The following is an 11,794-nucleotide window of genomic DNA, read 5'->3' as shown; positions in this document are numbered from 1 at the left end:
AGGCTGAGCCTGTGGTTAATCCTTCTTCCTGATGGGAAAATAGAGTGACCTGTGCCTGTCCCCACACCTAGACCTAGTCTCTCATTGGTTCCCCCTCTTCCCGTTCATCCTCAGGACAAATTGCAACCTGTTCGGAACAGGAGGTTAAAGGTGCTGATTCTCCAAGGAGGGAGATTGCTAGTAAAGTGGCTGTAATGGCGAGCCCGAGCACAAGGAGATGAGAAATGAGGTGCGTTTTAGAAACCTTTCCCGATCACACGGTGTACCGTCTTCTGGGTTTCTCATGCATGTTTTCGATGTAGGAAGATGCCCTTGAACCTGGAGATTTTGGACCCATGGGATGGGTACCACGCAGTATTACTTTAAAGGGTCTGCGTTTGCTCACCCAACCTCACCAAACCTCTCAGCCCGAAGAGTGTCCACCCTTATGTCTCAATCAGCTGTGGGTCTAGAGATGGTCAATAAAGGTGGCATCCCAGCCCCTGAACGAATTCTGTATGAATTTCTCTCTGTTTCACTGTCTTTGTTTCACGGGTTTTTAAAAGTAATTGACTTTTATAATGGGGTTTAGCTGCTTTTCACTGCTGTGTTTATGCCGATTTACACCCACTTGACTCACTTACAGAGAGATATCAATACATTGGTTTTAAGAGTCTTACTAGTCAGATATATTCTTGGGCGGTGAACAGGGGGTATTGAGTCCAGTTCACTGAGCAAGGAGTAGGTCTTGTCTGTTACATATTGGGTTTATGGAACAGTATCTGAGCTAATTTGATACCCTTGTTTTATGCATCACCCCACCTCACCTTTCCCGTTAAGCAGCCATAGTGTGTCTTCTAAACGTGTGACGCTGTTCTGTTTTGTAATTCAGTTCAAGTGTAGCGGTTTTTACATTCCCTCTCTAAGTGATATCTTATGATAAGTGTCTTTTTCTGTGTGACTTATTTCACTTAGAATCGTCGTACCTAAATCCTCTCATCATGCTGCTACTAGCCTTATGACGTTAATTTCATGGCTGAGTGATATGCCATTGTACATAAGGACCACAACTTCTTTATCCATTTTTCTCTTTCCTGGGATATTTAAGGTGTAACGAAGTGGAGGTTCTTGTCAACAGAGCAGCCCTAAACTTTGGGGTTCCTGTGTCTTGCTGATTTTTAGTTTTCCCAATTTATACGCCCATGAGTGGAAGTGCCCTATGCTCTCTAAGCTGAGTTTTTTAGATGTTTCAGGACACACCGTACACTTCTCCAGAGTGGCTGTTGGCAATTTCCATCCCGCCCATCAGCGTAGCAAGGCTCCCGTTTCTCCATGGCCTGTCCTGCATTTCTGGTTTTGACACTTTATTCAGCATGGCCCTTTTGACCGATGGGAAGCGAGACTTCTTTGTAGCGCTGATTTGCCTTTCCAGGTTGCTTAGTTGGCCAAAAAGGGCGTATGCGTTTTTTCCTGAATATATTCAGGAAAAAACGCATACGCCCTTTTTGGCCAAGGGCATCATTGTCGAGGTTTTGCCACCTTTCCTGTGCTTTAAAGGCGATTCGACTCTACCTCCTGAAATCTGTTTCCTGCAATTCTGCTATGCTTTCAAATCCTCTTCGTTGCCTTCCCTCAATATATTTGTGGACGAGAGTTATCATTTCTAACTCTGCAGGTTTGTGAATTGCAGTGCCCCTGAGCTCGATTTTTCAACTCGCTTTTTTGGGAGCTGGCCGCAAAAGCACAGGATTGCTTCAGGCCCTCTTCTGCTTCCGGGCGGCAGGCTGAGCCTGTGGTTAATCCTTCTTCCTGATGGGAAAATAGAGTGACCTGTGCCTGTCCCCACACCTAGACCTAGTCTCTCATTGGTTCCCCCTCTTCCCGTTCATCCTCAGGACAAATTGCAACCTGTTCGGAACAGGAGGTTAAAGGTGCTGATTCTCCAAGGAGGGAGATTGCTAGTAAAGTGGCTGTAATGGCGAGCCCGAGCACAAGGAGATGAGAAATGAGGAGCGTTTTAGAAACCTTTCCCGATCACACGGTGTACCGTCTTCTGGGTTTCTCATGCATGTTTTCGATGTAGGAAGATGCCCTTGAACCTGGAGATTTTGGACCCATGGGATGGGTACCACGCAGTATTACTTTAAAGGGTCTGCGTTTGCTCACCCAACCTCACCAAACCTCTCAGCCCGAAGAGTGTCCACCCTTATGTCTCAATCAGCTGTGGGTCTAGAGATGGTCAATAAAGGTGGCATCCCAGCCCCTGAACGAATTCTGTATGAATTTCTCTCTGTTTCACTGTCTTTGTTTCACGGGTTTTTAAAAGTAATTGACTTTTATAATGGGGTTTAGCTGCTTTTCACTGCTGTGTTTATGCCGATTTACACCCACTTGACTCACTTACAGAGAGATATCAATACATTGGTTTTAAGAGTCTTACTAGTCAGATATATTCTTGGGCGGTGAACAGGGGGTATTGAGTCCAGTTCACTGAGCAAGGAGTAGGTCTTGTCTGTTACATATTGGGTTTATGGAACAGTATCTGAGCTAATTTGATACCCTTGTTTTATGCATCACCCCACCTCACCTTTCCCGTTAAGCAGCCATAGTGTGTTTTCTAAACGTGTGACGCTGTTCTGTTTTGTAATTCAGTTCAAGTGTAGCGGATTTTACATTCCCTCTATAAGTGATATCTTACGATAAGTGTCTTTCTCTGTGACTTATTTCACTTAGAATCGTCGTACCTAAATCCACTCATCATGCTGCTACTAGCCTTATGACGTTGATTTCATGCCTGAGTGATATTCCATTGTACATAAGGACCACAACTTCTTTATCCATTTTTCTCTTTCCTGGGATATTTAAGGTGTAATGAAGTGGAGGTTCTTGTCAACAGAGCAGCCCTAAACTTTGGGGTGCCTGTGTCTTGCTGATTTTTAGTTTTCCCAATTTATACGCCCATGAGTGGAAGTGCCCTATGCTCTCTAAGCTGAGTTTTTTAGGTGTTTCAGGACACACCGTACACTTCTCCAGAGTGGCTGTTGGCAATTTACATCCCGCCCATCAGCGTAGCAAGGCTCCCGTTTCTCCATGGCCTGTCCTGCATTTCTGGTTTTGACACTTTATTCAGCATGGCCCTTTTGACCGATGGGAAGCGAGACTTCTTTGTAGCGCTGATTTGCCTTTCCAGGTTGCTTGGTTGGCCAAAAAGGGCGTATGTGTTTTTTCCTGAATATATTCAGGAAAAAACGCATACGCCCTTTTTGGCCAAGGGCATCATTGTCGAGGTTTTGCCGCTTTTCCTGTGCTTTAAAGGCGATTCGACTCTACCTCCTGAAATCAGTTTCCTGCAATTCTGCTATGCTTTCAAATCCTCTTCGTTGCCTTCCCTCAATATATTTGTGGACGAGAGTTACCATTTATAACTCTGCAGGTTTGTGAATTGCAGTGCCCCTGAGCTCCATTTTTCAACTCGCTTTTTTGGGAGCTGGCCGCAAAAGCGTAGGATTGCTTCAGGCGCTGTTCTGCTTCCGGGCGGCAGGCTGAGCCTGTGGTTAATCCTTCTTCCTGATGGGAAAATAGAGTGACATGTGGCTGTCCCAACACCTAGAGCAAGTCTCTCATTGGTTCCCCCTCTTCCCGTTTATCCTCAGGACAAATTGCAACCTGTACGGAACAGAAGGTTAAAGGGGCTGATTCTCCAAGGAGGGAGATTGCTAGTAAAGCGGCTGTAATGGCCAACCCCAGCACAAGGAGATGAGAAATGAGGTGCGTTTTAGAAACCTTTCCCGATCACACGGTGTACCATCTTCTGGGTTTCTCATGCATGTTTTCGATGTAGGAAGATTCCCTTGAACCTGGAGATTTTGGACCCATGGGATGGATACCACGCAGTATTACTTTAAAGGGTCTGCGTTTGCTCACCCAACCTCACCAAACCTCTCAGCCCCAAGAGTGTCCACCCTTATGACTCAATCAGCTGTGGGTCTAGAGATGGTCAATAAAGGTGGCATCCCTACCCCTGAACGAATTCTGTATGAATTTCTCTCTCTTTCACTGTCTTTGTTTCACGGGTTTTTAAAAGTAATTGATTTTTATAATGGGGTTTAGCTGCTTTTCACTGCTGTGTTTATGCCGCTTTACACCCACTTGACTCACTTACAGAGGGATATCAATACATTGGTTTTAAGAGTCTTACTAGTCAGAAATATTCTTGGGCGGTGAACAGGGGGTGTTGAGTCCAGTTCACTGAGCAAGGAGTAGGTCTTGTCTATTACATATTGGGTTTATGGAACGGTATCTGAGCTAATTTGAAACCCTTGTTTTATGCATCACACCACCTCACCTTTCCCGTTAAGCAGCCATAGTGTGTCTTCTAAACGTGTGACGCTGTTCTGTTTTGTAATTCAGTTCAAGTGTAGCGGTTTTTACATTCCCTCTCTAAGTGATATCTTATGATAAGTGTCTTTTTCTGTGTGACTTATTTCACTTAGAATCGTCGTACCTAAATCCTCTCATCATGGTGCTACTAGCCTTATGACGTTGATTTCATGCCTGAGTGATATTCCATTGTACATAAGGACCACAACTTCTTTATCCATTTTTCTCTTTCCTGGGATATTTAAGGTGTAATGAAGTGGAGGTTCTTGTCAACAGAGCAGCCCTAAACTTTGGGGTGCCTGTGTCTTGCTGATTTTTAGTTTTCCCAATTTATACGCCCATGAGTGGAAGTGCCCTATGCTCTCTAAGCTGAGTGTTTTAGATGTTTCAGGACACACCGTACACTTCTCCAGAGTGGCTGTTGGCAATTTACATCCCGCCCATCAGCGTAGCAAGCCTCCCATTTCTCCATGGCCTGTCCTGCATTTCTGGTTTTGACACTTTATTCAGCATGGCCCTTTTGACCGATGGGAAGCGAGACTTCTTTGTAGCGCTGATTTGCCTTTCCAGGTTGCTTGGTTGGCCAAAAAGGGCGTATGCGTTTTTTCCTGAATATATTCAGGAAAAAACGCATACGCCCTTTTTGGCCAAGGGCATCATGGTCGAGGTTTTGCCGCTTTTCCTGTGCTTTAAAGGCGATTCGAATCTACCTCCTGAAATCTGTTTCCTGCAATTCTGCCTTGCTTTCTAATCCTCTTTTTGCCTTCCCTCAATATATTTGTGGACGAGAGTTATCATTTCTAACTCTGCAGGTTTGTGAATTGCAGTGCCCCTGAGCTCCATTTTTCAACTCGCTTTCTTGGGAGCTGGCCGCAAAAGCGAAGGATTGCTTCAGGCCCTATTGTGGTTCTGGGCGGCAGGCTGAGCCTGTGGTTAATTCTTCTTCCTGATGGGAAAATAGAGTGACCTGTGCCTGTCCCCACACCTAGACCTAGTCTCTCATTGGTTCCCCCTCTTCCCGTTCATCCTCAGGACAAATTTGCAACCTGTACAGAACAGGAGGTTAAAGGTGCTCATTCTCCAAGGAGGGAGATTGCTAGTAAAGCGGCTGGAATGGCGAGCCCGAGCACAAGGAGATGAGAAATGAGGTGCGTTTTAGAAACCTTTCCCGATCACACGGTGTACCATCTTCTGGGTTTCTCATGCATGTTTTCGATGTAGGAAGATGCCCTTGAACCTGGAGATTTTGGACCCATGGGATGGATACCACGCAGTATTACTTTAAAGGGTCTGCGTTTGCTCACCCAACCTCACCAAACCTCTCAGCCCCAAGAGTGTCCACCCTTATGACTCAATCAGCTGTGGGTCTAGAGATAGTCAATAAAGGTGGCATCCCAGCCCCTGAACGAATTCTGTATGAATTTCTCTCTCTTTCACTGTCTTTGTTTCACGGGTTTTTAAAAGTAATTGATTTTTATAATGGGGTTTAGCTGCTTTTCACTGCTGTGTTTATGCCGCTTTACACCCACTTGACTCACTTACAGAGGGATATCAATACATTGGTTTTAAGAGTCTTACTAGTCAGAAATATTCTTGGGCGGTGAACAGGGGGTGTTGAGTCCAGTTCACTGAGCAAGGAGTAGGTCTTGTCTATTACATATTGGGTTTATGGAACGGTATCTGAGCTAATTTGAAACCCTTGTTTTATGCATCACACCACCTCACCTTTCCCGTTAAGCAGCCATAGTGTGTCTTCTAAACGTGTGACGCTGTTCTGTTTTGTAATTCAGTTCAAGTGTAGCGGTTTTTACATTCCCTCTCTAAGTGATATCTTATGATAAGTGTCTTTTTCTGTGTGACTTATTTCACTTAGAATCGTCGTACCTAAATCCTCTCATCATGCTGCTACTAGCCTTATGACGTTGATTTCATGCCTGAGTGATATTCCATTGTACATAAGGACCACAACTTCTTTATCCATTTTTCTCTTTCCTGGGATATTTAAGGTGTAATGAAGTGGAGGTTCTTGTCAACAGAGCAGTCCTAAACTTTGGGGTGCCTGTGTCTTGCTGATTTTTAGTTTTCCCAATTTATACGCCCATGAGTGGAAGTGCCCTATGCTCTCTAAGCTGAGTGTTTTAGATGTTTCAGGACACACCGTACACTTCTCCAGAGTGGCTGTTGGCAATTTACATCCCGCCCATCAGCGTAGCAAGGCTCCCGTTTCTCCATGGCCTGTCCTGCATTTCTGGTTTTGACACTTTATTCAGCATGGCCCTTTTGACCGATGGGAAGCGAGACTTCTTTGTAGCGCTGATTTGCCTTTCCAGGTTGCTTGGTTGGCCAAAAAGGGCGTATGCGTTTTTTCCTGAATATATTCAGGAAAAAACGCATACGCCCTTTTTGGCCAAGGGCATCATGGTCGAGGATTTGCTGCTTTTCCTGTGCTTTAAAGGCGATTCGAATCTACCTCCTGAAATCTGTTTCCTGCAATTCTGCCTTGCTTTCTAATCCTCTTTGTTGCCTTCCCTCAATATATTTGTGGACGAGAGTTATCATTTCTAACTCTGCAGGTTTGTGAATTGCAGTGCCCCTGAGCTCCATTTTTCAACTCGCTTTCTTGGGAGCTGGCCGCAAAAGCGCAGGATTGCTTCAGGCCCTATTGTGGTTCCGGGCGGCAGGCTGAGCCTGTGGTTAATTCTTCTTCCTGATGGGAAAATAGAGTGACCTGTGCCTGTCCCCACACCTAGACCTAGTCTCTCATTGGTTCCCCCTCTTCCCGTTCATCCTCAGGACAAATTTGCAACCTGTACAGAACAGGAGGTTAAAGGTGCTCATTCTCCAAGGAGGGAGATTGCTAGTAAAGCGGCTGGAATGGCGAGCCCGAGCACAAGGAGATGAGAAATGAGGTGCGTTTTAGAAACCTTTCCCGATCACACGGTGTACCATCTTCTGGGTTTCTCATGCATGTTTTCGATGTAGGAAGATGCCCTTGAACCTGGAGATTTTGGACCCATGGGATGGGTACCACGCAGTATTACTTTAAAGGGTCTGCGTTTGCTCACCCAACCTCACCAAACCTCTCAGCCCGAAGAGTGTCCACCCTTATGTCTCAATCAGCTGTGGGTCTAGAGATGGTCAATAAATGTGGCATCCCAGCCCCTGAACGAATTCTGTATGAATTTCTCTCTCTTTCACTGTCTTTGTTTCACGGGTTTTTAAAAGTAATTGATTTTTATAATGGGGTTTAGCTGCTTTTCACTGCTGTGTTTATGCCGCTTTACACCCACTTGACTCACTTACAGAGAGATATCAATACATTGGTTTTAAGAGTCTTACTAGTCAGATATATTCTTGGGCGCTGAACAGGGGGTGTTGAATCCAGTTCACTGAGCAAGGAGTAGGTCTTGTCTGTTACATATTGGGTTTATGGAACAGTATCTGAGCTAATTTGAAACCCTTGTGTTATGCATCACCCCACCTCACCTTTCCCGTTAAGCAGCCATAGTGTGTCTTCTAAACGTGTGACGCTGTTCTGTTTTGTAATTCAGTTCAAGTGTAGCGGTTTTTACATTCCCTCTCTAAGTGATATCTTATGATAAGTGTCTTTTTCTGTGTGACTTATTTCACTTAGAATCGTCGTACCTAAATCCTCTCATCATGCTGCTACTAGCCTTATGACGTTAATTTCATGGCTGAGTGATATGCCATTGTACATAAGGACCACAACTTCCTTATCCATTTTTCTCTTTCCTGGGATATTTAAGGTGTAACGAAGTGGAGGTTCTTGTCAACAGAGCAGCCCTAAACTTTGGGGTTCCTGTGTCTTGCTGATTTTTAGTTTTCCCAATTTATACGCCCATGAGTGGAAGTGCCCTATGCTCTCTAAGCTGAGTTTTTTAGATGTTTCAGGACACACCGTACACTTCTCCAGAGTGGCTGTTGGCAATTTCCATCCCGCCCATCAGCGTAGCAAGGCTCCCGTTTCTCCATGGCCTGTCCTGCATTTCTGGTTTTGACACTTTATTCAGCATGGCCCTTTTGACCGATGGGAAGCGAGACTTCTTTGTAGCGCTGATTTGCCTTTCCAGGTTGCTTAGTTGGCCAAAAAGGGCGTATGCGTTTTTTCCTGAATATATTCAGGAAAAAACGCATACGCCCTTTTTGGCCAAGGGCATCATTGTCGAGGTTTTGCCACCTTTCCTGTGCTTTAAAGGCGATTCGACTCTACCTCCTGAAATCTGTTTCCTGCAATTCTGCTATGCTTTCAAATCCTCTTCGTTGCCTTCCCTCAATATATTTGTGGACGAGAGTTATCATTTCTAACTCTGCAGGTTTGTGAATTGCAGTGCCCCTGAGCTCGATTTTTCAACTCGCTTTTTTGGGAGCTGGCCGCAAAAGCACAGGATTGCTTCAGGCCCTCTTCTGCTTCCGGGCGGCAGGCTGAGCCTGTGGTTAATCCTTCTTCCTGATGGGAAAATAGAGTGACCTGTGCCTGTCCCCACACCTAGACCTAGTCTCTCATTGGTTCCCCCTCTTCCCGTTCATCCTCAGGACAAATTGCAACCTGTTCGGAACAGGAGGTTAAAGGTGCTGATTCTCCAAGGAGGGAGATTGCTAGTAAAGTGGCTGTAATGGCGAGCCCGAGCACAAGGAGATGAGAAATGAGGAGCGTTTTAGAAACCTTTCCCGATCACACGGTGTACCGTCTTCTGGGTTTCTCATGCATGTTTTCGATGTAGGAAGATGCCCTTGAACCTGGAGATTTTGGACCCATGGGATGGGTACCACGCAGTATTACTTTAAAGGGTCTGTGTTTGCTCACCCAACCTCACCAAACCTCTCAGCCCCAAGAGTGTCCACCCTTATGTCTCAATCAGCTGTGGGTCTAGAGATGGTCAATCCAGGTGGCATCACAGCCCCTGAACGAATTTTGTAAGAATTTCTCTCTCTTCACTGTCTTAGTTTCACGGGTTTTTAAAAGTAATTGATTTTTATAACGGGGTTTAGCTGCTTTTCACTGCTGTGTTTATGCCGGTTTACACCCACTTGACTCACTTACAGAGGGATATCAATACATTGGTTTTAAGATTCTTACTAGTCAGATATATTCTTGGGCGGTGAACAGGGGGTGTTGAGTCCAGTTCACTGAGCAAGGAGTAGGTCTTGACTGTTACATATTGGGTTTATGGAACAGTATCTGAGCTAATTTGGAAGCCTTGTTTTATGCATCACCCCTCCTCACCTTTCCCGTTAAGCAGCCATAATGTGTTTTCTAAACGTGTGACGCTGTTCTGTTTTGTAATTCAGTTCAAGTGTAGCGGTTTTTACATTCCCTGTATTAGTGATATCTTATGATAAGTGCCTTTTTCTGTGTGACTTATTTCACTTAGAATCGTCGTACCTAAATCTTCTCATCATGCTGCTACTAGCCTTATGATGTTGATTTCATTGCTGAGTGATATGCCATTATACATATGGACCACAACTTCTTTATCCATTTTTCTATTGCCTGGGATATTTAAGGTGTAACGAAGTCGAGGTTCTTGTCAACAGAGCAGCCCTAAACTTTGGGGTGCCTGTGTCTTGCTGATTTTTAATTCTCCCAATTTATACGCCCATGAGTGGAAGTGCCCTATGCTCTCTAAGCTGAGTTTTTTAGATGTTTCAGGACACACCGTACACTTCTCCAGAGTGGCTGTTGGCAATTTACCTCCCGCCCATCAGCGTAGCAAGGCTCCCGTTTCTCCATGGCCTGTCCTGCATTTCTGGTTTTGACACTTTATTCAGCATGGCCCTTTTGACCGATGGGAAGCGAGACTTCTTTGTAGCGCTGATTTGCCTTTCCAGGTTGCTTGGTTGGCCAAAAAGGGCGTATGCGTTTTTTCCTGAATATATTCAGGAAAAAACGCATACGCCCTTTTTGGCCAAGGGCATCATGGTCGAGGTTTTGCCGCTTTTCCTGTGCTTTAAAGGCGATTCGAACCTACCTCCTGAAATCTGTTTCCTGCAATTCTGCCTTGCTTTCAAATCCTCTTCATTGCCTTCCCTCAATATATTTGTGGACGAGAGTTATCATTTATAACTCTGCAGGTTTGTGAATTGCAGTGCCCCTGAGCTCCATTTTTCAACTCGCTTTCTTGGGAGCTGGCCCCAAAAGCGCAGGATTGCTTCAGGCCCTATTGTGGTTCCGGGCGGCAGGCTGAGCCTGTGGTTAATTCTTCTTCCTGATGGGAAAATAGAGTGACCTGTGCCTGTCCCCACACCTAGACCTAGTCTCTCATTGGTTCCCCCTCTTCACGTTCATCCTCAGGACAAATTGCAACCTGTACGGAACAGGAGGTTAAAGGTGCTCATTCTACAAGGAGGGAGATTGCTAGTAAAGTCGCTGGAATGGCGAGCCCGAGCACAAGGAGATGAGAAATGAGGTGCGTTTTAGAAACCTTTCCCGATCACATGGTGTACCATCTTCTGGGTTTCTCATGCATGTTTTCGATGTAGGAAGATGCCCTTGAAGCTGGAGATTTGGGACCTATGGGATGGGTACCACGCAGTATTACTTTAAGGGGTCTGCGTTTGCTCACCCAACCTCACCAAACCTCTCAGCCCCAAGAGTGTCCACCCTTATGTCTCAATCTGCTGTGGGACTAGAGATGGTCAATAAAGGTGGCATCCCAGCCCCTGAACGAATTCTGTATGAATTTCTCTCTGTTTCACTGTCTTTGTTTCACGGGTTTTTAAAAGTAATTGATTTTTATAATGGGGTTTAGCTGCTTTTCACTGCTGCGTTTATGCCAATTTACACCCACTTGACTCACTTACAGAGAGATATCAATACATTGATTTTAAGAGCCTTACTAGTCAGATATATTCTTGGGCGGTGAACAGGGGGTATTGAGTCCAGTTCACTGAGCAAGGAGTAGGTCTTGTCTGTTACATATTGGGTTTATGGAACAGTATCTGAGCTAATTTGATACCCTTGTTTTATGCATCACCCCACCTCACCTTTCCCGTTAAGCAGCCATAGTGTGTTTTCTAAACGTGTGACGCTGTTCTGTTTTGTAATTCAGTTCAAGTGTAGCGGATTTTACATTCCCTCTATAAATGATATCTTACGATAAGTGTCTTTTTCTGTGACTTATTTCACTTAGAATCGTCGTACCTAAATCCACTCATCATGCTGCTACTAGCCTTATGACGTTGATTTCATGCCTGAGTGATATTCCATTGTACATAAGGACCACAACTTCTTTATCCATTTTTCTCTTTCCTGGGATATTTAAGGTGTAATGAAGTGGAGGTTCTTGTCAACAGAGCAGCCCTAAACTTTGGGGTGCCTGTGTCTTGCTGATTTTTAGTTTTCCCAATTTATACGCCCATGAGTGGAAGTGCCCTATGCTCTCTAATCTGAGTTTTTTAGATGTTTCAGGACACA

The sequence above is a fragment of the Balaenoptera borealis genome, assembly GCF_965194805.1.
Source record: "Balaenoptera borealis genome assembly, chromosome: 6".
Lineage (NCBI taxonomy): Eukaryota > Metazoa > Chordata > Mammalia > Artiodactyla > Balaenopteridae > Balaenoptera > Balaenoptera borealis.
Note: the sequence above shows the minus strand (reverse complement) of the source record.